The sequence below is a fragment of the Sceloporus undulatus genome, chromosome 5 (assembly GCF_019175285.1).
Source record: "Sceloporus undulatus isolate JIND9_A2432 ecotype Alabama chromosome 5, SceUnd_v1.1, whole genome shotgun sequence".
Classification (NCBI taxonomy): Eukaryota; Metazoa; Chordata; class Lepidosauria; order Squamata; family Phrynosomatidae; genus Sceloporus; species Sceloporus undulatus.
The window spans coordinates 84,091,829-84,107,173 of record NC_056526.1 but is presented as its reverse complement, the minus strand read 5'-3'; the positions used below and the strand labels follow the sequence as shown (position 1 = coordinate 84,107,173).

Sequence of the window (15,345 nt, the reverse complement as noted above, 5' to 3'; positions counted from 1 at the left end):
AAAGTTTATTTACTATGTAGAAAAGAAAAATGAAACTTATTAAGACAGAAGCTGAAAGACATGAAATTTTTTTAAAGTTAAGTGTGAATTTTTGCTTGTACCTACACTTAGCAGACAATGCTAGCATTTTTAAGTGAAGATTCCTAGGATGTTGACCACTTCTATAAGGCAGTTTCAAATAGGTGGCAAATCCAGGAGGTTATACTGACTTGGTCTACTACCTCAGATCCATCTACAAAAGCTTGTGCTGCAACTTCTTTCACTCAGTCTCAAAAGCACTACAAGATCTTTTTATTTTCTAAGTATACATAATTGCAGTACCATTTTTGCTTCACAGGCAAACAGATCATGTGACTTGGAGAAGTCAATCAAAGAATAAATGAAATAACGAAATAATAAATGGGCCTCCCCTTTTCCTCCCCGACCATCATCTGATTTATAGTACAAGAACCCATATCTGGTCATCATAGAACTGATGTGGTAACATGTCAGCAGAAATGTCCTGGTTCCACTTTTTAAATAACAAAATATAAAATAATTTCACATAAGAACCAGTGTCATATACAGAGGGTGTAATTTTTCTAACACAAGTGCCTCTAATAATAATTGTGCTAAAACCAGAATTCAGGAAGCACATTTCTTTAGATATGGTGAAAAACATGAAATCAAAAGCTTTCACAGCGGCGTCCATACTTTTCTGTGCGTTTTCTGGGCTATGTGGCCATGTTCTGGAAAAATTTATTCCTGATGTTTCACCTGCATTTGGCATCTTCAGAGAGTGGTGGCATGGAAGTGTGGTGTGTGTCTGTGTGTATATATATATCTGTAACCCTTGGTTGGGAAGAAGAGATTTACATGTTAATCTGTGTTGATGGTCTGTTGTTTAATGGCAAGGCCTCAGGGTGGGAAGATATATGAGGGGGATTTGTGTCACTTAATTAGCAATCCATTATCTGCAGGGAAACCCCTGACCCTGGGTGATGTTCATTTGCACGAACTGAGTCTTGATTTGGTGTTGTTCAGGACTGGTAGCCAAACTTTGTTTAATTTCAGTGTTCCTTCTTTCCTCTTGAAGATGTCCAGGTGTTTGTGGATTTCAGTGGCCTCCCTGTGCATTCTGACATAGTAGTCGTTGGCATGGTCCAAAATTTCAGTGTTTTCAAGTAGCATTATATGCCTAGGTTGGTTAATTTTTCTGACTGGCTCAGTCTACAGTGTCTCTCGTGTTCTTTGATTCGTGTTTGAATGCTACCGTACATTTAGTCATCCCTATGTAGTCCTGCCCATAATTGCACTCTATGCAGTAAACTCCTGCAAGCTGTGAGAGGTCTCTCCTGTCCCTTGCTGAGTGCAGCGTTTGCTGGATTTTCTTGGTCAGTCTGTAGATCAATTGGAGGTTGTGCTTCCTCATCAATTTCCCTATTCTGTCTGTGACTCCTCTTATGTATGGTAAAAATACCTTCTCTTTGAGTGGTTGTTTGTCTTCACTCCCGTGGTTTTTTCTGGGTCTGGCTTCCCTTCAGATATCTGAGCTGGAATAACCATGAGCTTGTAGAGTTCAGGTGCTTACATTTATTTTCCAGGAAGTGGGGTTCACAGATCCTTTTTGCACGGTCTACCAGTGTTTTTATTGTGCTCTTTTTTTTGTCCCAGGTGATGGTTGGAGTTCTTGTGTAGGTATCAGTCTACGTGTGTAGGTTTTTTGTAAACCGTGTGGCCAAATCGTTGGTTCAGTTTGCGGATAACCAGAACATCCAAGAACAGTAATGTTCCTTCCTTTTCTTTTTCCATTGCGAATTGAATGTTTGGGTGGATGTTGTTCAAATGGTTCAAAAACACAGTCAAATCTTCTTCTCTGTGACTCCAAATGGTGAAAGTGTCTTAATTTACAGATTAACATGTAAATCAGTTCCTCTGAACCAAGGGTCACACAAGTATATGTGTGTGTGTGTATGTGTGTATATATATATATATACACACACCCACACCACACACTTCCCTGCTACTACCCTCTGAAGATGCCAACCATAGATGCAGGCGAAATGTGAAGTTGTATTTACTGTGAAAATAATGAGGCTCATGCATGATACTTGTGCATTGTAACCCCATTATGTGGCTTTCAGTGTAAGCTGAAAGCCATGTAAAAGGCGCCCGCATATGACGCGGGCACACCATACATAATATTTTCTAAATGCTGTATAGATAATTGAAAAATATCATACCCTAACAATCTATGAAAGGGCAAAGGAATGGTGACAGAAAAAAGTGAAAGCAAGCATTCTGAGCAGTAGCCTCTTCTCTGGCTGAGAGATGGGGCCTATCTGGTCTCAATTCTAACATGTTTTTCTTCTGGAAGCGAGGGACAAGTCATCGCTTGCAGCTGCTCCTTCTCTGGCCAATTCATGGACCTCCTTTCCGTGTTGTTAAATGATGTGTTTTACACCCCAGCGCAAGTGCAGCTTCTCAGTTGCCCCCGGTTCTGCTTCATTTTGATTCTCTAGCCAATCTTGTCTCTGAATTGAGGATATACATTAAGAATACCAATAACATGACAAAAGAGGCACAAGAGCATTGCCACATAATAAAAATAGTGTTGTTTACATGAAGTGGCTCCAGGAACAACTTACTGTATATTGTCCACTCATTTAACCACTCAAAATACATTTACTAAAAGCAGAACGCACTGTATTGAGCTGGCATTTGCTATATGTCATTTTTTAATGGATATTTGCATTTTAAAACTATTTTGCTTCCTTACAGTTATGAATCCAAGTTACTAGTGTTTACAAACAGTACCTTTTCCACACATTTAAAGTTTTGTGCCTCCTCCAGTACTAAACAGATGGATATGGACCCAAACTGTTACTGAGAAACAACTTACAGTACAGATATTCTACTCCTCCCAAATTTTGTTGGGTAATTCAGGAAAAAAATATTATGAACCTCTCTACATTAAGGAGGGAAATTGCTCTTCATTCAGTCAGGCCCTTATTCAGTCAACGATGAAGTGTAATGGAGTAATCTGTTATTACAACTGCTCTTTTACACCCCAGTGCACCATTATTGGCTAATCATTTTAGCAGGGTATGCTTGCAGCTGGCCTCTTACACTCAGAGACTACCAATGAAATAGGTCATATTCCACAGCAGGAATAGCATGAGGCTCATAAAAGCTCCCAGAAAATACACCAGCTTAGATGACTTGGAGCTGGACCCATCTAAATATTATGGGGGATTCAGAATTCAAAAGTGACCCTGCCACTGCATTACAAATGTGCCAGCCTCTGCATTAACAAAAAAATTGTGACCAATTTCCTCTCCTTTTCCCAGAATGCAGTAAAATGGAACAGAAGGTCAGTAGTATAAAATTGCTCCCCATATTTTCCAGCTATAAATCTAAAATGGCGTCAGGCTGGATATGAAATTTCTGATTAATGTTTCAAGCATAGCATGGCAGAGCAGATTCAGAGGCTTCGGTTGTCACTTAAAGACAAGACAAGGTTGTTTAGCTGGGTACAATGCAGTGCTAGCCATGAGTCTGATTTTCATAATTCTCTCATTATAAACTCAAGACTATTGACACATGAAAAATGATTTGTACACTGCTTGTTTTTCCTCTCTCATGCACACAGAGGTAAACGTATTTGAGCAAAATTACTAGGATTTTTTGAGAACTTTTTATATCATCTATGAAAGCAAATGAAAGTAAGCAGATATTAGGGGGGGAATACCCCAATTGATGCCACATCTGCTACTGAAGATGTGTCATTATCTGGGTCCACCGGCTTAACCAACTGGTATACTCTCATAAGACTGTAGTCGACATACATTCGAGTCATGATTTCTTGTATGAATTGAACACAGGAACACCCATCATGAGGGAGATAGACAAGGGAACTATGTGAATCTAAAGTTCCTAGCCCATCCAGGATATAAACCTGTAGAAAAAAACAGTTAGCTCTTAACAATTTCAAGAAACACTGTACAGCTTTTTGCTGGCTTTTAATGTTTAGCAGCAAGCAAATCCAAGTGAGGAGCTGCAACAAGCATTGCAACGTATCCTCAGCTCCTAACAGAGGTACAGTACTTGTCTTCACTGCTGCTGGCACCAGGAAGATGGGTGGGATGCAGACCATTTCAGGTGCTGGAAAAAGAAAGTAGTTTATTATATAAGAGCCTGGAGAGCTTTCAAGGGAGTGGCACAGGGGAAAAAAGGTGTCCTGTTCTTGAAACCTTTCTAATGAGGACAGACAGGTTTTTTAAGCTCATCACATGTTAGCTGCTGAGCTTAGTCTCTATCTTTCAGTTGACAGAACAGCAGGGAAATGCCTACTGTATCTTACCTTCCCTGGCACTTCCTGTTTTTTAATTCCTCAGTCAACATTTCATTGGTTCCAAAAGCTATTCATTCCATATTCTTGTCAGACCTTTTGAGGTTTTAAATGTTATTTTCTTGTTTCCTTTAATTTAAAAATTATGTTCTTTTCTATATCCTGGGAACTGCCAAAAGCATACAGGATCACTTTCTTAATTTTGTGTGTTCCCATTTTGTTTCCAAACTGATGGGTCATGGAACAACTGTGAATAGTACTACACAGACGTGGAACCCCACAACTGACCCTGCTGCACATTCCCAACCACTTACATAAGTAGTTTTATTCAGGACTGCTGCCAACCTAAGGGAGAACCCCTGTAGTGCTGATGAGGCTCACACAGCACATTTTTTAAAAAACCTACATTCTGGCACCCCTATTTTGCTATACAGCATTCAGGGTCAGGGCTGGCTGGCAGCTCTGAATTCAGACATTTTATTGCTATACAGCATTTGGGGGTGGGGGAGATATTCCTGTTTCCTTTCCTCAACTGACACCTTCAACTTTCCACAACACAAATGACATCAGCATAGACATGATGGATTATATTCACACTATTTGTGTGACTTCTATTTATTTTAGACCTTCATTTTTTTTCTTTTGATTAAAAATGTTATGTGGTTCTGCATCAATATGTAGTTTGCCCTTGAAATTTTGATTTTTTGGTTACTTTGTTTTGGTTTCATACTTAACCACCCACATTTGTTGAAGGGAAAACTGCGTTAAGGAAGATTGAAATACTGGACAAGGGCACCCATGAAGTTTGCAAACACATTCTTGTTCCATAAGCTGTTATGAGAGCTGAAGCAATTTTTCTGCAAGTGAAGTAGAGCTTCTGTCTCTGGGCTGTTTTCATTATTTATTCTCAATACTTTACGAGGTTTTGTGGATCATTTTATCATAATCTTTTTGGAAAAGGAAATCATTCACAAAACACGAGAATAATCCAAAGTAGCAAACAAATTTTAAGTTAGATAGTTTTGACGAAACCAAAGTGCACAGCTCACTCCCAGGCAGTTCAGATGACTGGAAAAATGACAGACGGACTGAAAAATTAAGAGTGAGCAATCACATGTTCATAATGAAAATTAACAGGAGTGAACCACAGAGAATGAAGAGGGAGCAGAAAGACACAGAGAATATTGTGCCCCTCACTAGAGGAATAGGCAAGAGGAGCCCAGAATGCAGTCTCCTCTTTGGTTTACCTCTTCTGTTTCTTACCTGCTCTGCATACAAGTTTTCCATCCAGATGGCAGAATGTGATTTGACACTGTGCCTCCGGACCATCATTATCCCTCTCCCCTTTGTTCCACTCCCTGCTCAAAGCTGGGAAGACATGGCCCATATTTCAAGAAAGGGGAGATTCCATAAAAGGTCTTTCAGCCTTATTGCATATGAGGAAATTGACTGGACAGGCTTTTAAAAAGAAATTAGACGTTTTGCATTTGTAACGTGATAAATGCAGTGACAAACTAACTGTGCCCTTTGGTAGTAGAAAATTAATCCCAAAGGGTTTTTTTTCAAAAGATTTCTTGTGTGTGTGCGCGCACACACAATATATTACTGTATTTCATTGTTATTAACAGAGTGAACACTAGTCAAATGAGGAAAGACTTGAAAGTAGAATAAATGTTGTTTACTTTTAAAACATTCTAAACAAGAGGAAAAAATGGCTACAATATATCCACACATATTATTATATGTGCTGTGTGTATATGATGCTTTCATGGTAAAATCTCAATTTGAGAGGAATCCAATTGGTATTGGGATGAATGATGAAGATGGTGTAATGGTTTGCAGGGTTCATAGCTGTTGTTGAATTCTCACTTGTGATTGTAGTTTACATAGACCATTAAAAAGGAAATGACAGAGAACAGGGGGCATTGTTTCACATTATCAACAAAGAAATCCAACACTGGGGTGAAACAGATGGGCGGAAAGGGCAGCTTGAAGCCATCCCTTCCACAGACAATTTAGGGCCGCAGCAAACACACGCCGTGGTCCCAATCTGCCTTGAAGCCAGCCAAAAAAGATCCACTCCTTTTTCAGATGGCAAAACGCCGCCTTTTCCCATTCTGCCATGGCCCCTTGGTGGCTTCAGGATGCTCCAGCAGTGTGCAGTGTGTAAACAACATGTCTCTGGAGTATCATGAAGCCACCCACATCTGGGCAGCCGGACGGCTTCAAGATGTCTTGAGGGGTATGTGTGCTGTCTAAACACTAGGCCCCCAAGCCACCGGGAAGTCAGCTTTTAGAGTCAGTCTGTTCCGGTTCATTGTTGAGTGTAAATGGAAGAATAAGTACGAGAAAAAAGTCTGTTCAGGTACTGAAGAAACAATCTGAATAAGCATTTCTTCAAAAGCAGAAGCTATTATTTAAGATAGTCAATTACATATGTCTACCAAACTTAATGTAACCTTTGTTTTTGGTTCAGATGCGCTGTCAAATAAATAGAGCCCTGCGAAAGAAGTGCCTTCAGCACCCTCTTCTCACTGTAAACAGCTCTGTAGGACCACTTAGAATGTTTACTGGACCTAAGGCAGGTGTAATATTTGGAGAGCACTTGCTGCCCCCTACAATAACCTAGGCATCTGTATACAAAGATGCAGCCATGTGTAGGCATTACCACATGCACAGGGTAAAATTCCTACCTTGTTCTAGGACCAAATCAAATATTTGCTTCATTTTTCTTCCAGGAAAAGTAGTGATGCAGGTGTGTCCCTCTTGAATACCTCTTCTGAATTCACACTTTGCTATCTTTGGTGGTGCTTACTGGGTGTATCCAAACTGCAGAATTATAGCAATTTGATAGCACTTTAACTTTCATGGCTTCATTCTATGGAAAACTGGGATTTGTAGTCTGGTGAGGAAGCTAGAATGCTCTAATCTACTCCAATGTAATATAGCATTACAGCTTCCTAGCAGAGAATTCTACCTATCTTACAAAACTACAAATCACAGGTTTCCAAAAGGTAGAGCCACAATAGTTAAAGTACTATCGAACTGTTATAATTACCTTGTTTAGAGATACCCACTCACTCCTTGAACTCTTCCTGGTGAGCCTGGAGTTCTTTGCGTGACAGGATGACTAGCATGTGTACAGTACGACAGAATCTTGTCTTGCAGCCTTCCATGTTCCATCTCTCCTTATTAAAACAAGGAAACAAACTGGGGCTATTTGACCTGGACCATATAAGCCTGCCTGACCAATCTTATCTCTATTTCTGTCCAGACACCAGAAATATTTTGCATTTCTTTCATTTGTTTGAACTGTCTTACAGTGGGGCTACAAGTCTAACTAATAAATAGGCACCTCTCTTCTAACCTCCAGACATTATATTTTGCACCCAGCTTAAATGTGACCAAAGCTGCAAAAATAATTCACTTAACCTTTTCTTTACTAGAATGAATGCATACCAAGATTTTAAACGATCACCTCAAGCCTCAAATTAATATCTGTTCTGTTTCATACACAAAACATTTACTTTTTTATTACCAGGAAGGAGTCTCATTCTCGCACAATTGCATGGTGAAATTTAATTTCACCTCAATATTTCTCTTATACTTGTAATTAAAAATTAAAATGAAGTCTCAAGAATTCTAAGGACTAAAGTGGCAGGGTCAGTGCAGACACCAATGGTATACAAAAGAACTTAGGCAGAGCTCTTTCAAATATTGTCTTTCACAGAAGTGTACAATGGACCCTTGGTATCCATTGGGGTTTGATTCCAGCCCCCCCCTGTGGATACAAAAATCTGTGGATGTTCAATGGTTTCCATTATATAAAATAAGATTTGCTTATTGGAATTTATATTTTTAAAAAAATATTTTCAAGCTATGAAAGGTTGCATTCATGGATAAAAAAAATCTGTAGTTAGGCAGGGCTGACCTATATTCTTGATTAAGTTCAGGACATGCATGCACACAAAATGACTCCTGCTGCAAGCTCTCCTCCTGGGGCTCCAAAAATCCCCCCTCACCTACAAGAAGGTGACCCTCTATTGGAGTGGTATAACTAGCCTTAAAGGGACAGTATCCTGTATGCTAGAGATTTCCAGGCTGTAACTTTGTTTCAGACATCCCCTTTCACTGCTAGATTTGAAACTTTGAAAATTACATTTGTTCCACAATACAGAGATGTAGTACTCACATGACCAAGCTGAATTACTGACGTGCACATTTTGTAGCACAAGTGTTGTTATTACCACCATGCCAGCAACCACACTGGGCTATATGTAAGAGTCTAGACTGGGCTATTTTTGAAAATTTATTCTGAAAAAATTCAGAGGCTCAAAACAAAAATCAAAAGGTAGCCAACAGAGCTAGCTGCAGCTTGTGAAAGAGTGGGTTCTTCATGTTGCAGTAGTGTGATGGTGAGAAACCTCAGCAAAGTTAAACTATTCAGTTTGCATTAATGTAGAAGATACTGAGAGCTGTGCCTCTAATGAGTGACTTGTTGAAATAGTGAAATAATATCCTCACAATAAGAATTTTCCCAGTATAGAATTTTTTCTGCAAGATAAAACATGTTGGGTATTTTGTATGTATGTCTGTGTGAGAGAGAAGAAAATTTTCAGTGCAGGGATGCCAGTTTATGCACAGAAAGCAACATCCTTGTGTAGAAAGCCCCCACGCCATGGAGCACAGTTTGTGCAGAGTAAGTCCCAACAATAATCCTCAAAAACTATGCAGTTTCAAGATCTTCTCACAGCAGGGAGAAAAATATCAAAATTATTCACTGTTGCATGTAGGAATGAAATTTACAAATTTTAATTCCTTCTATATGCTGACTCTGATTGGCCGTTATGTCTGAATTTACAAATCACTGAGAAACTACAATAATTGCCATGGCTCTGTCACAGAAAGCTACTGCCTTGTAGAAATGACAAGAGCATTGAATCAAGACACTCCTGCTTCATGGAACAGGGTATGAGCTTATCAAGCTGAACACTAAATGGGCGGAAAACCAAAACAGACAGCAACTCCAAAGCAGACTCAAAGCAGTAAGCACCAGAATGCTGCCTCATTCACAGTAAGCCAGGATTCTAAAATAGCTAAAACCCAAGCTATAGAGAGCTTCAAAGATTAAAAACAGAACCTTGGATTGTGAAACAGTTGCCAGAAAGTAGCTGGCAACTATTCCAGATCTTGCAGTATGATGGTACAGTGAGCCCTTGGTATCCACTGGTGTTTGTTTCCAGGACACTCCCTTCCTTTCGCTGTAGATATCAAAATCTGTGGATGCTCAAGTCCTACTAAATACAATAACACAGTGAAATCGTATCCCCTCAGGATGACCAGATATCTTCTTTTCCCAGGATATGTCCTACATTTCAACCTTCTATCCAAGAGGAATTTCAAAATGTCCCCCATTTTGAACATGACTAAGAAGCATGACTTTGTATTTATGTAAGTGTTTTTAGCTTTTATGTTGCAATGTACTCCATTTTTCTTGAATGGCCTACATTTTGTGGTGTCTTGTCCTCCTTTGCAGTAATAAGATCTGGTCACCCTGTATTCCTTATATAAAATGGCAAAATCAAAGTTTCCTTTTTGGAATTTATATCTTTTTGGAATATTTTCAACCTGTGCATGGTTGAGTCCATGGATAAGGAATCCATGGATATGGAGGGCCAACTGTAAAATGATCTTGTGAGTCTGGGACTACATGAGTTCTATATATAACTCATGATGGGAAAACCTATAAATAATGGTATACAGTTGTAAGCATGAGTGAACTGTGAAAATAAAGTAGCTATTTCTAACAAATGGCTGTGGCACACTGGGTACACACAGAAGGGACAATCACTGTTGTTGTTGTAAAATCCAGAAAGAAGCATGGAAAAACTAGAAAGCTGGAGCAAGCAAGATGGGACTGCACCAAATATCCCTGTAGATCTCTTAGCTCCAAATAACAGAAGCAAATGAATTAAGGCGTGTATCATATAAGCCCAAACACCCTAGGAAAGATAACTTTGAGAACAGCCAGCAAGAAAATAATAAGTGATTCAAGTGGGTCCACATTTAGTGAAATGGCTTCTAAATAAAAACCACCCTGTAGTATTCATGTTATATGCTTGCTTAACGCAAAAGGGAAGGAACATTTTAAAGGGTTAATTATAACATGATGCTGAGCATTCCAGGCTAACTGTAACTTGTTTAATTGTAAGTATTATTGTAATGGCTTTTAGTGTTGAAATCATTCTACATCATATTAAAATTATTAGTTGTTACAGAATAATTCTTACACAGCCTTTACTGTTTCTTTTTAAGTAGCTCAACATTAAGATTTTTTGGCTGCACTTGTTCAAAACCCACTGCTGCTTGTACTTAAACTCATACAGATGTTAAAACCACTAGTATGTAACAAAAGCAGTTTGAAAACCAGATGTCATTTTGAAAACACATTTCAGACACAATGTACAAAACTAGTCTCATGGAAATAAATTCAATGATGCTTGCACAAATTAAGCTCACATAAAAGACCATTTCCTTTAGTCTGTGGCAAACCAAACTTATGCTTAGCATGTGGGGGAGGAGGGCTGCTTCTTTAAAAACCGAATAGATTTAAAATATATAGATTATTCTCACATTTGTTGGCAAGGGTTCTCACAAATTTAAAAGCCTGATAAAGATAGGTGTTTGCAGGTGTGTGTGTGTGTCTGTATAAAGGCTAAGCTCTGCCAGTAAAGCAAAACTTTAAAATTACATGGAGCCTTCCATGTAACTCAAAACCTTGCATACTTAAATTAATCTATGCTAATTTAGTCTAATAAAAAGAACACCACTTTAATGAGGATTGGAAAATATCCAGTCTGTCAACCCCAACATGTGTCACAAGGAAGGAGTGCAGACTGGAGGGGCCAACTCAGCCTTCCTTTTTCTGCAGCTCCACTTTGCAGTTTATGTCATGTACCTTTCATGTCTAGTAGCTGGGAGGCAGACAGATTAAACAATGGCAACGGAGGAAGGCCTTTTATTTCTCTGCAATTTAGTTTCCTCTCTGCTTAAAGGTGCACGAGACAAGGCAAAGGGAGTAGAGAGAAGATGTAATTGCAGACAAGTTGTTGTCCCCAAGTATACGAACACAACTCTGTCCAGCAACTTAAAATTTTAGCTCCAGTTGGTAAAAGTTATGTGCATGGACATGTTGTATCCAATATGTTTTATGGCATTCACATATTGTCTTGCCTCTATAGATACTATGGCAGCATACAGGCTAGATTCTAGGAAGGTCTCACACTGAGACACTGGTCAGATCCAGGCCATGTACCTTAACTGTGTCATGTGCCTTCAGATCAAGCCTGGAACTAAGCTTTGACACTAGGCCTATTCCACTTCTATGGCTTCTTTCCATTAGTGCCACCAAAATATGCCTCATCACACGAGGACCACTACAAACTGCATCACTATTCCCAAATGAGGATTCTGCAGTCCTTGGAAATAATAAAGAATCACTTGCTATTCTCACATGGACATAAATACCGCAGGTAAACATTATTTTAGTCAGCATTCAGGTTCCATAGATGAAAAGCTTTAAATACCCTTGAAGCGAATGACTTAAAGGAGCACATAGCAAGGTTAGAGGGGGCTGTAGTTAGATAACCCATTTTCTTTCTTCTTCTCTTAATCCGCATTTCCACTGCAAATCACCCCTGTGCAATATGATCAAATAAAGTCCCTTTTATTGGGAACCCTTTTCTAAGCGTCACTGGTGTGTGGAAGTTGCACACATGGAAAAGGTAAGGTTAATCACTAATTTATTTTGTCTCATATAAAGTATTACTGCTAAAAAATCTGTACTAAAGTCACAGTCATTTCAAAATCATTATTCATTTAGTCCCTCTCTTCACTTATTAATGAACTTTGCCCTTTCCATACTATATCTTAACTCATAAAAAATTGGAAATAGTCCCAGTTTTTATAATATCTTCAGGTAGCTAGCATTAACTCATATCAATTCATATTCTGCACCTACTTATATGTTTGCATGATTCACAGCAGACATCTCTCTCTTAAATTTCTTACTTAACTATTTTTAACACACACACACACGAGACTCCCTGTGATTTCCTATCTCTATTATGGCTCATGCCCTTCTCTGCTTCATTTTGGTAATGCCACAGCACCTGGCATTTCTACAACATTTCTACATCCCTCCTGCGTACACCCATGTACGTTTGTGTCTTTTTTTGCCTCTGTTGTTGTTAACCATCTTTGAGTTGATTCCAACTCATGCTGACCCTGCAGATGACACATCTCCAAGACTTCCTATCCTCCATTGCTCTGTTTAGGTCCTGCAAATTCATACCCATGACCTCTTTAATATAGTCCATCCATTTAACATGCAGCCTTCCTCTCTTTCCACTTCCCTCCACCTTTCCTAGCATTATTGTCTTTTCTAATTAGTCATGCCTTCTCAAAATGTGGCCAAAGTACAACAGCCTCAATTTAATCATCTTGGCTTCCAGGGAGATTTCCGGCTTGAGCTGTTCTAGGACCCACATGTTTATCTTTTTGGCTGTCCACGGTATCCTCAGCATTCTTCTCTGGCACCACATCTCAAATAAACTGCTTTTCCTCTTATCCGCTTTCTTCACCTCTCACATCCATACATGGTAATGGGAAATACAGTGGCTTGTATGATTCTAAATTCCACGATCAGTTGTATATCTTTACTCTTTAGGATATTTTCTAATTCTTTCTTTTCTTAGGTCTTTGCCTTTAACTTTACTCAATTTTCATTCTTCATTCATGTGTTCCCATACCATACCATATCATACATGTTAGTGCATTAGTAGTACCTGAAGTTGTACTTAAAGGCAATTGAAAAAAATTATTATAATTGTGGAAATGCTGGTTGTCTCTATGTACCAGGCTACCCAACGTGAAGACTTTCTGCTTAGTGTAGAAGACAGAATTTCACAATTCCCAGAAAAATGAGGGGAAAAAAGATACACACTAAAACCCTCTTTTATGTAGGTACTCAGCGTTCTCTCTTCTTATACTCTGGTGAATCTACTGCCCAGGAGATCACTAATGTTTCTCTCAACATTCATCCATATGAATGAAGGGAAAGAGCAGACAGAAAGCGTTGTAATGAATGAAGCTGCTTATATACAAACAAGAGTGATGCTTTTATTGTTTAAGCTCCTGCATGTAAACCTTTTTTGTGCACATTAATCAGAATACATTAAATTACAACTTCCTTTCTTTCTACTGTTTAAACCCATGTGCAAAGCTTTCTCTCTTGCATTTTTTTAGTAAAGCATCATGATACCTGAACAACATTAAGTAAAACCTGTGTTTGTGTAAGCCTCCCTTGTATTGTAAATATTTGTAAATCACATCTTTTTTTATGCATCTACATTATCTGTAAGTTGGAGTAAAGCTGCAGAAAAGGAACTGCAGAGGGCCGATAAAAGTTCTTCTCACACAGCAATTCAGCATGGTGACTGAACACTATCATGATTAGTATTTGAATGAGATGGTGATTTCATTTGAATTGGGAAACCCCAGTTCTTTTTCTTTTCAGCGGTTTTTTAGATGGTTTAAAATGTCTGAACTATTCTATGGAGGGGGAAAGTTAAGATGGAAATAATCCTTACAAAGTCCTTTTCTCTGGCTACTGTGATTATACTCTAAATACAATCAGTTTAGTTATATGTAGTTCAAAAGCCCACAATTAAAGATAATGAAGTTTTCAATCAAGTAATAGCTTGTTTGCAGAACCTTTCTTCAATGTTACTATTGTGTTCGATAATAGTAATTATTATGGCAAAAATCACAGTGCTGGAAGACACAAATAAATGGAATACTAGCGGCAATATACACATAGGGCTGAGGAAGTATGGATGGGTCTACCAGCAACTAGGAGCCTCTGGTCTCTGAAATTCAAGAACACTGTCTCTGTTTTAAATGCTTCTTCCTTGGGCAGCTGTGAGAGCTACAGAGTCATAGAATCATAGAGTTGGAAGAGACCACAAGGGCCAGCCAGTCCAACCCCCTGCCATGCAGGAACTCTTAATCAAAGCATCCTTGACAGATGGCCATCCAGCCTCTGTTTAAAGACCTCCAAGGAAGGAGACTCCACCACACTCTGAGGGAGTGTGTTCCATTGTCAAAGAGCCCTTACTGTTAGGAAGTTCCTCCTAATGTTGAGATGGAATTTTTTCCTGTAGCTTGCATCCATTGTTCCGGGTTCTATTCTCTGGAGTAGCAGAAAACAAGCTTACTCCCTCCTCAATATGACATCCCTTCAAATATTTAAACAAGGCTATCACATCACCTCTTAACCTTCTCTCCAGGATAACATCCCCAGATCCCTAAGTCGTTCCTCATAGGGCATGGTTTCCAGACCCTTCACCATTTTAGTCGCCCTCCTTTGGACACGCTCTAGTTTCTCAACATCTTTTTTGAATTGTGGTGCCCAGACCTGGACACAGTATTCTAGGTGAGGCCTGACCAAAGCAGAATAGAGTGGCACCCTGTCCAAAAAAAGGAAGAGCAGCTTTTGCTGCTGCAAACCGACTCAAGATTTCATGAGTGTCTTTTGCTTGCTGTGCCCAAGTATTAGGGCAACCATGACATCAATTAGATCAATGGTAACTTGAAAACAGGCGTTTTCAATATCAGTTCCCAAATTACAGAATCAACTACCTGCTTAAATTTTTTGGATTCATGCTTGGGCTTTTAAGCATCTGTTTATTTGGGTAGATATTTTGTGGTTAATGTTGTTTTTAAATTTTGTTTGTTTTACTGGCTGTTGTAGAGTTTCCAGACATTGATTTTTCCACTAAATTACATGCATGCTGTTTCGTTCTGTTGTTGTAAACCATTCTACCAAAAAGTGGATTATAAAATTCTGGAACAAGCTTGGGCCTACATGCAGAGACACACACAAACCATTCTACCAAAAAGTGGATTATAAAATTCTGGAACAAGCTTGGGCCTACATGCAGAGACACACACAA

The 15,345-nt window shown here is 39.0% G+C and overlaps 1 protein-coding gene across 6 annotated transcripts in view; it reads right to left on the bottom strand.

Annotated features, from left to right (window-relative positions):
• Positions 1–15,345, bottom strand: part of ORC5 (origin recognition complex subunit 5) — a 92,154-nt gene that overhangs the window by 8,716 nt on the left and 68,093 nt on the right. The gene's annotated exons all lie outside the window — the stretch shown is intronic.